Here is an 18,212-nt window from a genome sequence, read left to right on the forward strand (position 1 = left end):
ATGCCACAGTAGAATACCTGTGATTTGTATTTATCCCATGACCCCTTGTTCTTATTTTGCAGTACTTGTGCCACTTGTGTAGTCGTACATTCCTAAATATATAATTTCACCTTCATCATCACTGTTGGTCCTAATCATCTTTAACTCAGATGCTCACTCCAGGTGAGTCCTTCAGTCCTTTCAGGCAAGGAGGTCATAGCAAAATTATGTAAATACATTCTCTAGTTAGCACCACTGGACATAACAGCAAAAATATCCAGTAGAGACAGGCTCACAGCACATCCCTATGAGACCGTACTTGAAATTACCTCTTACTGAGATAAAGGAATCAGAGAGAGCTCAGAGAGTGGTTTTTCAACAAACATTTCTGTTATGGTGCTTCATCTACACCACAGGGTCTCTAGTGCATCATTAACTTCTAAATTGTTGTACAGAAGTCTGTGCAGCTGAGAGCAGGATCTGGCCTGCACATTAGTAAGATTTGCTGTTTGGTCTATTTCAAAGCCATCAAGATGAAGACTCTATTCTTAGCTTGAGTAGTGGCATTAATGCACAGCACTGCAAGAAAAGCAGAGAAATATGTTCCCCTAAGCGCTACCTTTTTGTGGGACAAAGGCATTCAGGGCCAACCACAGATCCCAGGACACCCATTTCAGACATATATACACAGAGCCTCCAAAGTACTTGACACGCATCCTCACAGGCTGAAGCCAGAACTTGTTTTCAAATTCAGAGGAAGATTTAAACCCAGGTTATCTGCATGAATTTGAAGAGACAAAAGAGAAACAATACAGACTTCGTTAAACGTCCTCCCAGGACATGTGCCAGGAAAATTGCATCCATTGTACCAGAGCATTTTCTTTCCTATGAGTAGTGTCACAACATGAAAATTCAGAATGTGCAGGCCCAGTTTTGTGAGGAATTTTGCTCCTTTTTTCCCCTTACCTAGCAGAAAACCCCAGAATGTGATGGATTTCAGTACCTTATGCCCAGTGTGGAAAACACCAGTTTAATAAATGGGATAATTTGAGCAAATAAAGGAACTGAAGCTGCTGGGAAAGCGAGGACTGGGTGATCAGGTAGCTCTGTGAACAAGAGCAGAAGCAGTGTAGAGAGAAAATGTAGAATCAAGTTATTTTCTTATGCAAAAGCTGTCCACCCCCTTATATCAAGAAACGACAAGCCATTCCCTCATGGAAGTGAGCAAAAAAAATAGTGAACATCTCTGTTTAACATTGCTTTTGATTAATTCTCCGTAAAAAGACAGCTTCTGTCCCACCACACTCACTTGGTGTCTCCATGGACTCAGAAAGGAAAAAAACTTGAATTGCATCAAGTGAATACTGCTGCTGCTCCAGTCTCTGAGAGGATCACTCTCTTCATGCCCCACTGCCAGTGCTTGTAGTTTGGAGAGAAAAGCCACACATGGAGATGGGCAGGTGACTGAGCCACATTCCAGGGCTGGAGCTCAGTCCATCAGAGGGGATGGAGGTCCTTTGTGGCAGTGGGCACAGCTTCTCCCATGGCTCTGCCTGTTTGGAGGCGGATGCTGCAGAGCTGACAGCCTGCAAGCTCTGCTGGTGCTAAAACACACCAGTTACTTTCTCAGCCCATGTCTGGAAGTGAACATGGAGAGGAATAGGTTAAAAATCAAAGCCTCCTTTCTTTCCTGAGCACAGCTATTACTGTGAAATGGTCTCTGCTCAAAGCTTGCCTAAGGGAAGGAAGAGACTGTCATTTGAGAGCACCTACTGCAAGGATATTCTTATTCTGCTCTGAGACTGCTTTTTCCCAATTATCCCAGATAACATATTCCATAAGATTCAATGCTGTCTTATTTCTTTCATGCAGCCAAGCCTCAATTGTCAGCAGAAGGCAAAACGGAAACCTGATGGACAAGGCTACTCTCCTGAAGAGGAAAGGCCGCAGGCACTGCCCTCTCTGAGGCTGTGTTTTAGCAGCAGGTAGCAGAACTAGACAGATTCCCCTGAAAAAAATTACTGAAAAAAGTCAAATGCAAAACAAATAACCTGTTCCACTTTCATCTGCTTTTTGCTAAAGCAAAATCACTTGGCATCAAGGGGGACATAAACACACAGTATGTTGTCGTGGCCTGGCAGCTTGTACCATCTTCATTCTGCAAGGACAGACCAGCACAGATTCCTGCAGGCAGTGACCAGCTTTCTTTGACAGTCTGAGTGCTTCTGATGGAGAAGTGCTCACACAACCCTAGTTCTGGTGGGAAATGTAACTTTTGAAGTGAAATACTAGTAGAAGAGAACCTATGACATGCAAAGCAGAGAGTCTGATTGACATCTTACCTTTCCCTCCAGCCTCTGGATGTCTCTGGTTCCTCCTCAAAGCCCAGTCCTACACCTTCATACGGAACGTAGTGTAGAGAGGCTCTGGGATCGGCCCCTGGTGCTCACCAGGAGTGTGGGTCCTGCACAACGGAGAAGCTGCTCCATTTCACAGAGGGCTGCACTGCCCTGTGCAGAAGAAGGTGGAGAAAAAGCCCTCTTCACATCTTGCTGCTGGTCTGGTGACTGTGGAGGAGCAGACAGGCTAAAGCAAACAGTGCAGCAGCAGCAGTTAGTGTTCTATTGAGAAAGAGAGCACAAGTGTGTGCAAGGTAGATCGAGTCCCACTCTAGAAGGCCAAACAGCGGACCTGGTGATCTAATGTTTCAGGTATTTTCTTTTTGATGAAGTACAAATCTGGTGGCTGCAGGTCAGTAACTATTACCCTGAAGGACTGAATATTCAGTGTAAGGTATACCACCAAGCTGTGCTGAACCCACTCGATTCACACCAGCATGGAAACTCACCCATGCATCCAACAGAGCAGAACCTGGCTTGGGATGCCTTCATCCTCTCTTTACTCTCATTTCAGCCCTGCTCTGAGCAAATCATCTGTGCCTGTCACACACTCAAACTTTAGACTGGAAAAGAGCTCCAAACAGAAGGTCAAATTTTAACTCAGCGCAGCCACAGAGAGTGGTGGTTTCCTTTCTGACACAAATATTTATCTAGCACATTACTGATACTTTGGGACATAATGATGGGTGATTAGAATTATTACGATCTCTGCAAAAAGTGGCTTGTCATGATTCTTGAAACACAGCTCAGCCAGAATGAACATGGTCCTGGACCAGCATCTGAAATGCAAGGAAGCCAAAGGGAAGAAACATTAATATGTTTTCAGTGATAGGGCTACAAGAGGATTAGTTCTGTGATGTCTGAGTCCAGTGTTCCAGAAACTGAACTGGCTTCTGCAGAATAATTCAATATCTCTACTGAAAGGCTTTGCTGAGGATTTGAAAAGGGACACAGAGAGTGGTCAAAAAATCACAATGGCTCCAGGGGTCTGATTGTTGGCATTGAACTGATGTTCATTGTATGCTAGCAAAAGAAGGCTGGAAGGTGGAGATAGACACCCATGGGCACTATGACACTATAAAAAGTAGCAGGGCCAGCTCAAAAATGGCTGAGGCAATAGTACAAGGGAAAGAAGAAAGAAAGAAAGATTGAGTTGCAGTAAATGTTCACTGAACTTACACAACAGATCTTTATTTTTTTCCTCTCTCCATATCATACTGATGTTTGACAAAGACAGATAAATGCAGTTTTGAGTTATGATACCAACTGTAACGAAATCATCACACCATCGAGGAATGCTGTTTTCAGCAGAAACACATCAGTTAACTCTCACGTGGGTTTCAGAATCCTGATTCAGATGGCCTTGTGACAGGATTTACCTGCACTTTTATTCTTTAAGGTATTTCATATCTATTAGAGCTATTATTCAGCTCACTGGGTGGTTTATTTATTCTTTATGGAAACTGTAAGTGTCCTGAGAAATGGCCTTCTTTCCAGTGACCGAACAGGTACCATACGGAGAGCTCCTCGCCTGCCATCTGCTCCAGCCTGGTGGGAGGGACCAGCTGCGGAGGCAGCAATCATTCAATTTCCTCTGACACTTAGTCCTTGAGGTCTCTGCTGATTGCCCATAACAGTGCAGTAAGTCTTACTTGTGATGTGCACAGCTATCCAATAAGAAGTGGATTATGGCCATCTGTCCCACTAACAGCCCAGGTTCCTCAGTGGTGATTATGCCCTGTAAACGCAGGTAGCGCCTCTGAGGTTAGCACAGCCCTAACAATTTCTGACAGCCAAGGACCTGGCCACTTCTCCCAGCCTGCACTTACCACAGGCAGTGCTACAGTGCTCTGCTTGGCTGAGGGCTCTGGCACTCTTTACACGGCCAAATGTGTTGTGACTGCTGGGGCAACATTTTGGCAGAGGTCAACCAGTGTGCAGCAAGTGACGCATGATGTGAGTGATGACAGGCTGTGAGCAGCTGGTGCCCAGCATGTTGCTCACCTTGTGCCTGAGACATAGCGAGTTCTGGAATCTGTAATGAGTGATTCTTCTGTAATAGGGTGAACATATGTGTGTGTGCACTCTTAGCATGTTTGGGGATGATTTAATGATGGACGTGTCCAGGGAAGGTGGAAGAAACACAAATATTCAATGCACAACTGTTTTGGGAGCAGATTACATACACTGAGCTGTGCTCTCAGGTTTTGAGCTGAAGAATAAGACCTCATGTCACTGGTTAAACTGTATTTCAGGCACAACAGGAGTCAGTCAGGAGTTGTGCTGCAGGAACTGACTGACAGCAAGGCACAGAAAAAGGATTCATCCTTCAGGTCAGCCAAAGAAGAAAGAAATTGAAATGACAAAGTTAGAGTGCAGTCTCTAGAGCTGCAGATTGCAATGCATGGCTGTGGAGCACCTTGTTTTAGATGTTTCTGAAAGGATGGAAAGAGCAGGAAATTGAGATCTCCTGCTCATCTCTGTTATCAGCTCTCACTCCACTTGCCCTGCCACACACAAACCTGCAGACACACACCTGGGTTTTTAAGCACATACTTAGCAGCCAGCCTGAAGAGGACAAAATTTAAGAGTCCCAGAAGTCTGTACTTAAAAACTGTGCAATGAGAAAATTTAAAAAGAAGAACCTACTGACTCTGAAGTAAAAGGTGCTCAACTAATAATAAGATGATCCAATTTCTTTGAAGTTGAAAATACTGGTGCTCCTGTAGTTTTACCAGCAGGTTTCAGATTAGGCATCTGCTCAAGCATTGCCTCAAGTGGGTGTGGGGGTCACTTTGGAAAAATGGCTGTGGAAAATCATGCCCTCCTTCCATTCTGCATGCTGGCTGCAAGGAAACCACTGATGCCATTGACCAAGAGCAGGACCACCCAGAGCCTTTTGAGGCACTGATAATGTTGTATTCACTGAATAAACAACCTGTTATTCTCACCGGAGTGCCACACTAAGCACATGGGCAGATGTGGAGGCACAAACAGCAGAGTGGGGGGATGAGTCACTGCTCACCCCAAAGGCTTGTAATGAGAAAGTCCCAGGCACAACAGCTCTGAGCACAGATGATGTTTCATTTCATTCATTCATTCATTCATTCATTCATTCATTCATTCATTCCTAACACCACTGCTTTTGCAAAAAAAAAAAAGTTTTTGCTTTTCCTGAGACCCTAGCAGAAGTTTTAAGGCTCTCTGAGAAAGTTAGAAACTCTCTCTTCAGGGAGAGGTGTTATGTTCAAAACCCATGCCTTTCAACTGCAGACACTGCAGCCTTTGAAAGGAAAACAAGCTATCAAAGCAAAGAGTCAAGCTCCTTACACTCCAAGGGAGTTTGGGACCAAATGTGGGCTGATCTCTGCAAGTAGAGGTGAACTGCCAGGAGCACTGAGATTTCTTCCTACACAGCCACCAGGCAGGGCCCAGGAGTGAGCAAATTTTCCTGATGCAGCTCGAGTTAGAGGTGACAACAACCAAACCAGTTCCAAATCTTGATGATCTCTGCTGAACAGTAGCATATGCATTTCTTAATGTGTTTGACAGTTTCTGCTGAAAAAAAAAGCCCCACCAAATATTACAGTCAAAAGTGAGCCCTTGCATAGAGCTAGAGGAAGGGTTTGGCCCTGATCAGCACTCACTGTCAGCAGCACCAAAGCACACGGCAGCTTTTTAAGGAACAGGAATAGATGGAACAGCTAGAAGCAAGGCAGTTTTACTACAAGGTCATGTGCCCCCCACACCATGGGAAGGCTTTTAGCTATTTGAAAATTATTACTGCCCAATCTGAATGTGGCATCTTTAAGGCCCAAGACATCCCTCTTTCTCATAGCCTGCTTCCCTCCCTGGCAAAACCCCTGGTTCACAGTTCCCTTTGGGCCTATAACTATCTATTTAAGTGCTAGAAACAACTCAGATTTCATCACCAGATTTCATCAGGCTGCGCCTGAACATGTCCATACCAGGTTACATTGTCATGTCCTCGAGCACTGCTCTGGCAGGTGCTGCTGTGGTGTGGTGGCAAACACTGATCAGCTTTCCCTTAGGTCTTTCTTTAGGAGTGGTCAGTGCTGTTAGTACTGGATTATGCTGGCTCCAACCAGGCATGGAAATTTGCATACGAGGCCTGCATGGAGGCTGCACCATGGCTTAAACTGGTTTCAGCTGGCACAAGTTTCTTGGCACTAGTGATGTGATATAGACATTTCAACCTATGGAGGAAAAGCAAGGCCAAGCTTTGTTACAAACTTTAGGTGAAATCCTAAAATTAGCATTAAGCAGAGTGACTGCCTGGAAAATCATAGTGGCAGCTTGTGGATTGAAGGCATAAAACTGAAAGCCTAAGAGTTTTTATGGGGCAAAGCACTTCAGGTGGCTTTGGGCATGGCTGTGTGCCAGCTGACACAGACACAGGGTCTTCCAGCTAAAATTAGAAATAAATTCACCTCTAGACTCTCCTCAGGCTTCTAAAAAATTCTCTGTTTGATCTCAACAGCTCAAAGATAAAATTTAGAATTTCTCAGGACTGAAGGAGCAGAATCTCAGAGGGAGTTTTAGCCAGCTTGCCTGGCCTATTGATGAAAGACACTCCCTGTTCAAACAGATGGGAGCAGAGCAGGTCTCTTCATGATCCAGCAGAGAAAAATTTTCCTCCAGCACAAAAATAGCCCAAACAAACCTGAATGTGTATTACAACCTAAATAGCACTGCCTCCCATCTGTTAGATAAGCTGCATAATCAAAACCTACGATGTCCTGCAAAAACTGACAAAGACTCTTTGCCTGAGACAGGAATCCCAGTATTGTGTTTCTGGAGGGACTCTCACTGGCATGGAAGGAGTGGTCCTGTGTTAGATCTGACCTGCACCTCCTGCTATTGCCAGAGTAAGTTGGCTCCTTATAGCACATGCTGAGAACACTGGCCCATGTGGCTCTCATTCTGGCCCTCTCATGCACATGCCTGGGCTTGTGCCAGAGCTGCTCTTTGTGCCATTTGAGCCAAGCCCAGCTGAATTCCAGCATCACAGATTTACTTTGAAGGAGGGAAGATTGCTCTTGGTCACATCTGTACTCCTCCCAGGCTCACTCCTGAGGCTCACAGCAGGTTGCCAGTAGCCTCACAATACTCATAGCAAAACCTACCTGGCAGCTCCTTGTTTCCCAGCACCAGCAGAAAACAGGCAGCCCCACAGCCATCTCAGTGCACAGCACTGGGTGCTGTGCTGGGCAGGCAGCCAGCTCTGCTAGTCCATGCCAGGGCCATGGAGTAACCACGAGCACCCCTGGCATAGCCAGGAAGGGCTGGACATCCCATGGGGCACAGTTTGGACATGCAGGCAGGAGAGCATGGCTGTGCTCCTGACACGATTTATTACAAGAGGGTCTTTTCAGAGGATTAGCAAAATTTGTCCCTGAGTTGAGAGATGACACGCAGGATCAGCCCTGGCCAGGCAGGGTGTGCTTGAAGATGAGCACTGGACCAGTTTGGGGTTGATCACAGCTGCTGCTGCTGCTGCTAAAGCTCCAGGCATTTGTAGCAAGGTATTTTAATGGAAACTAAAAGCTTTGCAGAAGGACAGCTTGAATCGCAAGTGAGCGACAGAAAATTGACAGGCTAATTCTATGTTTCATTTTTAGCAGCATTATTCTGAAGTGTAGGATGGTGGTTAACTGATTTAACCAAGTTCTTACTTCACATAAAAGAGACAGAACAAAGAAAACTACTTTTTTTTTTTATTTTTGAAATTTTTCATTATATCATATATATTATATTTCAAGCAGCAACACATGCATATCTTTAGGTAGACTTCCATCTATAAACTGTTAATTGCTAATGAATGTGATTGTAAGAACAGTTTTGCTTCAAAACTATACATAGAGCAGTAACTGTGCACTTAGGTTTGTGTAGTAACAAAAAATTTTACTTTTAAATTCCCTGTGATTTCTGTCACCCTTAGATTGGCCGAACACACTGGAGCGCAGTTCTTGGAGATGCCCAAAAATGTATCAAAAGACAAGCCAAGGAGAGAGCAGGTGTCCCTGACCAGCCTCCTGGGCAGTGCCCAGGGATGGATTCCTAAATCAGGCAGGCTGCCCTAGGGAGGGGGTGCAGGCTGTGTCAGCCAGGATGAGTGCAAGGAGGGGGTCCTCCCCAGATCCCAAGCCCATCCTCTCCACGGAGGGTGGCTGAGCTACTTCATCTCAATCTCAGTGAGTTCCAGCTTGAGGGCCAGAGGCGTGCTCCCAGCTTCTTTGGAATCATGCCCAGAAGGATCAGGTGCCAGCATCAGTTTCCAGTGGTACATGAACTTGTGATTAAATGCACAAACAAAACTCCTGATAGGGGTGTGCCTACATTAGGCTGAGGTGTAGGCTTAGGTTAATACCCAGCTTTGTGCAGCTGTGTACCTTGTGGGTATCACAGTGTGAGTTATACTGGGAACAGGAATCTTCCAGGTTAGCTGGTGATCCTTTGTCCTTAACCCAAATTATAGCAAAGATGTAGTGTTAGGCAGATGCTGGTAGGATGAAAATTCCCTCTTTCCTTTCCAGCTGCCTCTTGGTGCAGATAGGGTGGGGGTGGATGCAGAAGACAAGCTTCCACAGCCCTTTCAGCCACTCCTTTCCTGGGAAAGCCCAAGAGCTCATACGGTTCTATAGGGTGTCCCTCTCCCATTTATCACTTCGTTCAATCCCATTAGGGTCTCTCTGCAGAAATGCACACACTCGTGGCACATCTTCACTGCTGTAATTTCTCTTTGCAGGCCTCGCAGCTTGGCTCCCACTGTGCTCCTGCTTTGGCAGAAGGGACAGCATGTCACATCACCTCATGCTCCACCCCGACCCCAGCTGCGTGCCCAGCAGTGCTCCTCTGACTCGCAGCTGGCACTGGTGGCTTTCCACGCCTGCAGCCAGCACACGCTGAGTGCCCACGGCTGCCGTATTCCCACCAAGGGGCCTCAGATCAGCAGGAGAACAGACCATTATGCCCTGAACCCTGCTGGAAGCTGTCTCCTTGCCTTCCCTCAGCCACCTGAGATATGGTGACGGCCTTCCTAATAACATTTCAAAGTTCTGATAATCAGTAAGGTCCCCAGTTCTGCTTTGTTTTCCTCTCCTCCAAGGGTCTGATCTCCCATCTTACAGAGAATGTAATTTTTAGGATGTTGTTCAATACTTACTCTTTCACAGCAGCAAAAACCTTATTAGTGAGTCTATGAGCAATGATTATTACCCTGACTACCAAAGCGCTTTGCATTTGCACTTCTTTTCCTTGCTGTTCACCCAGTCTTGTGTGCCAATCCAAACAACACCTTTACTAGCAACATGAGCAAACCAATGTTGTGTAGGCTAAGCTGGGCAGGAACATCATCTGCTAAATTACATGAGGTGGGAAGGGTCAGACTCTGACCTGAGCTCTGATAGGTATAAGCTGTCTACACTCTAAATTCCCTCAGAGCTCATGAGAATCTAGAGTCTGACTCACATCTCCAGAGGTAAGCTCTATGGTACAGTCAGGAGACAGGGTAACAAGTGCCCTGGCCAGCCCTCTCTAGCTGCCATCCTTCCTTTATCTTTTCTGTTTGGCCTGAGATACCTCCTCAGTGGCACTCTTTTGTACACCATTTCTGCCCCAAAAGAGCACTACTACTATTTCTATGCCACCGGAGCAGCAGTAATAGCACTCAGGCAGGGGAGAAGAAACCACCAGGGTATCTCTACTTCTCAAACAACCTCCAAGAAGTTCCTTCCCTCTTTTCCTGATTTTTTCCTTTAAAGTTTTCCGTCAAGTCTGCAGAGCAGCTTCTCCTTATGCTGTGAGGTCCATAGATCCCCCTCAAGCTGTAGTCCTCAGCTGCTGTTTGCCTTGGTCGCTCTGGGGTTTGGTCCACTCTAAGGCAAAACTGACACAGAAATTCACACAGACAAAGAGAAAAAGTGACCTTACAACAGTGGCTGATTTTTTAAAGTTTTTTTTTCAATAAGCTGAGCCTGCATTTGATCGCCAAAAGCAGGTCATTTTGGGTAAAGGGCACTGACAAGGAACAGGCATTTACTGAGCTCCCTTATGGCAACAGACTAAAAGCCCTCTCCCAGTGCTGCTTTGCCTCGAAGGGTGTGGCGAATAGGAAACAAACCCAGCCCTCCCCGATCCTCTGATCTCCAGTAATCCGGCCCTCTGGCTTCCTGCAGCAATTTTCTCCATAGCCCACCGTGCAGAGTGTGCCCTCATTGCCCTGGGCCTGCTTAACCCGGCTCTACCTTCATTTGCGCTAGCAGCAGCATCACATAAATTACTTACTCACTAATGATGGCTCTCATAAGTAAGCAAATGGCATGACATCACCCACCAGAGACATACCAGCTGCTCAGGGAGGGAGGGAAGGGCTGAGCTGTGTCTGCGTGGGTGTGCGCACACGGACCGCTTGAGCCATGGCTGCATGGTAGAAGCCAATCCTCTCAGGAATGGAGACAGGATCAGCATTAATTCAGGCCTGGAAGGCACCTCAGGGTATCTCAGCCCACCCTCCTGCTCACATCAGTATCAGCAATGAGACCAGACCAGGTTGCTCAGTGCTTTATTCTTCTGAATCTTGAAAACTTCTAAAGATGCAGCAAATAGCTTCTCCGGGCAACTTGTTTCAGGGTTCAACTGTCCTCACAGGGAAACATTGCTTCTTTGTGTCCAGTCTGACTCTTTTTACAACTTAAGGCCACTTTGACAATTGTAAAGGTGGTTTTAAATACCCCTATACACAAAAATATCAGGTAGACACATTCAAATGAATCCACATCTCCACCCACATCTTTGTTCATAGGAGCCTAAGCCTTCTCCAGCCTTTAATAAACTTGTTATACAATATCTGTTGTACACAGCATCATTTAATTTGTCTGTGGGAGTGCAGAAATTAGTTCATCTCCTAAATACCTCAAGCAAGCAGGACTATAGGCACTCAGGCAGGTAAAATGATTACATAGCTTATGTTTTGTCCAGATGCTGCATTATTCCTTCATACTAAAAAAACTTACTGTTCACTAATTTCTCACAGTCTCCCTCCAGGCAGGAGGATCCCTGCCAGGTGCTCACCTCCAGCAAGTGTCTTGCTGCCCACTCAGTCTTCTCCATGAGATCAGATGGTCCCATGCTTGGGGCAGCCCTTCTGCAGCCCAAGCTGGCTGGTAACGGAGACCACACACAGTCTCCTGTGTGCTGGGGCTCTGGCACTCAGGCTGTGCTTTGGGAGGAAGATCTTCAACCCCCCAAAACCACTCCACTCTACCCAACACCACCTAATTTTGCTCCAAGTGTGCTAAAAGAGTGGCCAGTTGGATCTGGTGTGAGTTGCTGTGATGGTCACGAAAGGAGATTACATTCACCTGCCACATTCAGAAGCCATCTAGCAAACTGACAGCTGGTGAAGAGGAGGAAATGAAGAGAGGCACTGGAAAGCACCAGAAGAAGTGGTGCTTGCTAATACCCACCTTTGGGAAGGGAACTTTGCTTGAGATGGTTTGGTGGCATAATGCACATCCAGGACAGTGCCAGCTAGCACCTCTGAGCCCAGAAGTCTCTAAAACTGAAGCAGATTAGAATGATCCTAGCTCTCAGCTCCCACCATTATGCACAGACCAGTTCTGCATTAGACACGTGGCGGAAGCAAATATTTCCACCTGCACTGAGACAGTTATTTCCAACACCAAAATCAAGTATCAAAATCCACTTATTCCCCTATCCTTGCACTTAAAATGTGCTTTCAAAATTGCCAGTTTTAACATAAAATCAAGTTCAGGATATTTTTATTTCTCTTCTGATTTTGAGCCTCTTGGGTGTGCTCCAATTCTGTTGTGAAGCTTCTTTTTAGAAAGATGAGTGCCAAAATTGATTTTTTTTTTTTTTAATCCAAAACCAAGAATTCTGTAATTCTGTGAAGGCACTCAGGGAGAACAAAAAACTGTGAGACCTTGCACAGAAGCAATGATAGCAGACTGTACCACTGCAGCTCATATCACTCACACTGAGACACCTGTATCTGGGGGGGAGCCCTGTAAACTGAATACCCCAAAAAGGCAAAAAAAACAGTGAAGAATGTAGAAAGCTTAAGGAAGGGAAGAGGTTGGCTCCTCATGTGTTTGCTCCCTGGCCTGCCCAAGGGACTGCTGTTGGCCATACCACCACCCAAGACAAGCACCAGTAGCAGGTTGACTGCCCACCACCCCCAGCCCCACTGGGTGTTAGTGCTTACCAAGTGCTTTGAACACATGCCACAACAATTGTGCACAGACATACAAACAGCACAGGGGTGCTGGAGATTAAGTATGCCTAGGGAATAAGGGGATTTCCCTTCCAAAACTACCCTGAGTGTGTTGTCTCAGAGGGCAGGTGCCTGCAGAGACACTGTTATTTGGTGTGTAACCTGCTGCGCAAAATTCTTTCCTGTCATCTCTTATTAGATCTGGTAATCTATTCAAACTGGAGGAGAAAATGGATTTCTGTAGTAAATTTCAGGCATCATAAAGAAACATATGAAATTTTAGGTTCTTTAATTATCAAAGCAAATTCGAAGCCAGAGGAAGCAGAGAAACCTATTAAAATCTGCTCAAAAGGATAGTTAAGATTGCTTGAAAATGTAACATGGTTAAATGCTGCCCTTTGTGCATTGTAAGAGCAAGGTTAGTGGCTCAGATATGTCTGTTTGTTAGGAATAAAGACTCATCTGCAGCAACCCTGCTCTACAGGCTTCTGGCAAGAAGGAGAAATAGGAGAAATTTGCTCTCTTTGGTGAATAGGTTAATACCACGTTCACGGAGATTGCTGGGGGATTGAGAGACCTCCCTTCTCCCTATGGCTAGATTCCCGAACAGAGCTTGCCAAATCTACAGCCTGCAGAACACTTGCTTCCAAGTAAAATGGAGTGGAAAGTGTGTTCAGCCTGGGGGTTGCAGAAATCAGCCCCTCCCTACTCAAAGAAGAGGATCCAGAGTATGCCAAAAATAGCACTAAGTGCCCTGGAGATCTTCCTAGTAGTGCAGAAGTCCCATCTGTAACCAGAAAGTTGCGATGTCCGGTGTCAATAATTACCAGCAGGCAACCAGAGGAAGGCCAGATGCGTCTTCCCCAGGAGCAGAGCGAGGCCTGAGCTTTCCAGCGCCTCCCGCTCTGGAAAGGTGCGGCGGGCTGGCGAGGCCGCAGCATATGGAGGGCAGCCAGCTGGAAGCTACTCCAAAGCCGGCGCCCAGACAGAGGTGAAAATCAATAACGCTGCTAATAAATCAAAGCGCAACCACTGGCACACAGCCCGGCTTCGCCCCGGCCTCGGGTCCGTCACTTCTGGCTGCTCTCTCCTGGGCCCGGGCCTCGCTGGCTCCTGCTGCCGGCGCCCGGCCGGGACAGGGGGCTGCTCCCGGCCCCGGCCATGCTCAGCCCTCCGGGGCGCCCCTTTCCCGGGAGCTCTCTCGGATCACCCGCGGTATTTGCGGGGGTGCGGGGCGGCGGAGGCAAGGGGGCCAGGCGGCTCCCCGGGCTCCAGCCCGGCCGGCAGTGACACGGCGCGGCGCGGCCGCCGGGCCGGCAGTGACACCGCGCGGCGGGCCCCGGCACCGGCCCCGGGCCCCGGCACAGCGGGGACACGGCGGTGGGGGCGGCTGCTCCGCCGGGGGCCGTGGTCTCGGCTCTTGGCACAGGGCCCTGCGTGCCCCCATCCTCCACTGGGGGATGAGCCTTCTCCTCCCTTCTGGATATATGCACGCACGCACATGCATATATTTAAATGTATATATATAGCTGCAGCCCACCTCCCTCCTCCTCAACTCAAAGCCTATAACGCTGTCGTGTCTTGCCTCCACGCTCCGCATGCCCATTCCCACTGGCGGCGCGGCAGAGGTGCCGGCAAACCCTCCCGGATCCGCGACACCCTCCAGGAAGCAGCAGCCTTATCTGTAATCAAACTCACCCCGCTTTTTCCCAACCTTAGTCCCTTACACCATCCCCATTTGGCTCGCCCTCCCGGGATGTTTTAAATGAGATTCTGATTTCTTCAGGCCAGGGATGATCTTTTATCATGTCTGGTACAACGCTTCGCACGCTGGGGTGCAGGCAGCATGGGACCGCCGGGCATAATTACAGTCCCGATAATAAGTACCAGTCACGTTGTTTGTCTCTCCGCTCAGGCTGCCACGCCGTGCTGTAATCAAACTTGCTGCTTGTTTTTAAAAGGCAGGTGTGTACTTTGGGCCTGTTGCAAGGCTGTCCTACATTCTGCTCTGGGTCACATCGGGATCTTTGGATTCGATACTGAAGGGCTGTGGTAATCCTCCAGGCTTGTGTGCTGCAGGGCTCTGGCTCCCTGCCTTCCCTAAAAGACCTGAGATCTCTGCACTCAACACAGCGTGTGTGCACAATACTCAGCCAGGGCACACACCTGCTTGGTAGTCCGCTGCGAAGGAGAGGTGAGCTGATGCTGTCCTCTCATTCCACTTTGTGAACCACAGCACTTACTGAAGGCTGCCAGCCCAGAGATGCCCAGCACAACAGACGTGCTGGGTACATTCCTCCTAATTTTCCCTTTAATAAGCATATGGTAAGTGCTGGTGCTGGACGGCGCTGTACTGCCAGCACCGCAGACTCCCATGAGGAGACATGGCAGGACAAGAGGACTACTCGCTGCCTCTCGGATTAGCATATGTCAAGTCAAGCTGGTCACTCCACCTGTGCAGATCAGTACAGAAGAGACATCAGCACATTCTGAGATGCCAAGTTGCAGCTGCGGCTCCCTCTGTGTGGCCAGCCTGCCCTGTGGGAGCCACATACCAGGACTGCTAATGTCTCTGAGGAGCACACCCATGCTTGCAGACGCTGCTGGCACACGATGCTGCTGTGGAGCTTCACCACAGACACAAACTTCTGCAAAGATCATGTCTCTGGTTTTCTCATGTGACCTGGTTAAAGGGCAAGTCTTTGGCTTTGGGGAGGCAACCAGAGTTGTCACTGCCAGATCTGTGATGTGGCAGATCACTGGGGGAGGCTTGGGAAATGCACTGAGACCCTGAACAATAGTCTACCTTCCAGATGCTGCTGTGCTGAGGCTGACAGGGCTATGTATCACTGTGTCCAAGACCCCTTGCCATGTGTTGCCCAGGACCCACAGAAATGTATCACCCCAGCCCTGGAGGTGACCCATCCCCACATGTCCAGAATAAAAACTCAGGAACATGTCTCTTCTTTCTTCTCACCCTGTCCCTTGAATACTAGCAGTTTCTTCAGTGTCTTCAGGGGCCTCAGATATTCATTTTCAAGCCCCCTCAAAAATATGGCTTGGAAAAATGCAAAACACATCCACACCTGGCATCGGGCAGATGCCCATCTGGATCTGGAGAATGCTACAGAAGAGTCTGTTCTCTGAATATCACCAAGATCAGAGAGAACTGGGCCTCTCATCTGCTGAGCAAACAGTTGCATAAATGAAACTGCCTCAGGCTCACTGGAGTAAACTCACACACCCAGTGTGTCTTGGAGTTCAAGCGTTTTAGAGAAGAAAAGCACGGAAATATCACTGTCTGCTAGGGACAGTTCACTGCTCCACCTTTTTCAGCTCTCCTCTGGCAGGCTGTCATCACGCCTTGCTTATCACACCGTTCTCCTCTGCCTGGCACTCTGGGCAGGTTTCCAGGCTCCAGCTGGGGAATACCGACTTGATTAGATTTGATTCACAAAGGCATTTCACAACATTTGTTCACCTAAACAAAATAAAAGTCTTAGATCTAAGGATATTAATTAAGGGCAGGATAGATCCTTTTGAAGCAAACTACTGGTAACTCACCAAATTTTAAATAGTACACTTTCCTGACAAAATCCCCTGCTGAGGGAAAGTTCATGTAAGTTCAGCTGCTCAACCCATGACTTCCTGAAATAGGAGGTGACGTGTTTCTGACTTTTGGGTCCCTTAAACATAAAGACTTCTGTTCCAATTTTGTCAATTAACCGCTCATCAGGTATGCAGGAGGCTTTAGCCATTTTTTCAGGTGTCAGATAAACAGGATGCCACCAAGGATGGGGAGGATGTTGTGTCTCTTACTCCTTCACCTTTGATTCTTTTTGCTTGGACTCCTAATTGATGTGTCCAACATGCACATTAGAAACAAGAACGAAAAAACATCACAGCTGCAGCAATGCCCAGTTCCCAATAATTTCTGCTCAGACTGACCTGGGAGGGGAGAATCCCTGGCCCAGTTCCATGCTGTGGTGTCCATCATACTCAAAATTCACTTTTTCTCCCCTAGCTGATTTCTCAGAAGCTACATATAGATGGGAATGAGCTGGCTCCTTTCCGAAAACCAGCAGACTTTGATGACTACTGCTAAGTTTATAATGTGGTTGGCCCCCTCATGCTCTCAGTCTGTCACAATGTTCAGTTCCAGCACATTGCTCACCTTGTCCATCCATGAGATGGACATGGAACTGCTTAAAAAACAAAGCACACTGCACAAGGAAAAAACCAATGGTGGCATACCAACAGCCTTCCTGGGTGCTCAGGGAGAAGAGCAAAGCTGACCTCTTTGGAACCAGGACAGAGGAGTATCATTTGCAAGACACTGTCTCTCCTGGTGAAGACCAGCTCAGCCACCAGCTCCCTCTGAAGCACTCACAGGTGCAGGGGCCAGGCTGGCTTTGGCTCCCACCCTTCTGACAGTTTCATCCTGAAAGAAAACCACTATGGGGACACATTCAGTTTCCTCTCCATTAAACTGTTCCACAAAAATAATCTCTACCAAGTGTACTTTCTTCAGAAGCAGCACAAAGCCTGTTCTGTGAATCCCAACAACAATGTGCTCATTAAAACTTGTTGTTATGCAGCAATGAAAGTGCCCTTGGGAAATGGGTATAAAAAAGGGGGTACAGTCAGGAGCAGAACAAGTAATTGATGGAGAAAGGAATTTACAGTCAGGCACTCCTTCACTAGGATGGAGTTACTTCAGTCTTACTGCAAAATGCTCTAAGGCAAAGTGAGAGCTGTTCCTGAGCAGAGCAAAACATGCAGGCACATGCATGCTCACATGATGGAAAGGGCATCTGAGGGCCACATGACATCTCTCAGGAGAAGGCCATGATTGAGGTGGATCTCTGAGAAGGGCAGGAGACTGGCCTGAAGCTCAGCACTGTTCCCATCAGCTCCCAGCCTTGCTGAAGGTGGAGGGATTTCATGCAGCAGCAGATACAACACAGGATTGTGCCACCACCCCATGCTCAGGCAGAGTCCCGCACTTTCTCTGGGGAAGCACAGCCCTCAGCTCACCAGGCAGGTCTGGTGCACCACACTGCAACATGAGACAAGAGAATACACTTTTGGCCATATCAAAATGAGTCATTCTTTTAACTGGAAATTTAAGCAAAGTGAAGACCATCGTGCAAAACATTTCCGTGTTGATGAATCAGCTTCTTCCAAGGGAAAAGCTGAGCCATTTGAAGAACACTGGCCCGTTATACAGCACAAGCCCTCCCCCAGAGACCTCGCAATTAAGGCCTGAGACAAGCTGGAGCAAGCAGGCAAAATAAACCCTAGGTTCACAGGTACCAATTAAGCAAGAACAGAAATCTGAGTTTACCACTGGTCTGACCAATGCCAGAGGGGAAGACTGTGTTGGCCAATTTCAAAATTAGATTTGAAAGAAGAGCTGCTTAATATGAACCAATAAGCCTTGGTAGGCTGAAAAATGATGAAATAGCCCTCTGTGTGTTTCTTCTCCTTTCATGCATATGTCATGAATAATTAACTGTCTCTTTGTCTTCATCCCTTGATGAATTCTGGGGTGTAGTAACAGGAGTAGCTGATGG

Source organism: Poecile atricapillus, chromosome 3 (assembly GCF_030490865.1).
Source record: "Poecile atricapillus isolate bPoeAtr1 chromosome 3, bPoeAtr1.hap1, whole genome shotgun sequence".
Classification (NCBI taxonomy): domain Eukaryota; kingdom Metazoa; phylum Chordata; class Aves; order Passeriformes; family Paridae; genus Poecile; species Poecile atricapillus.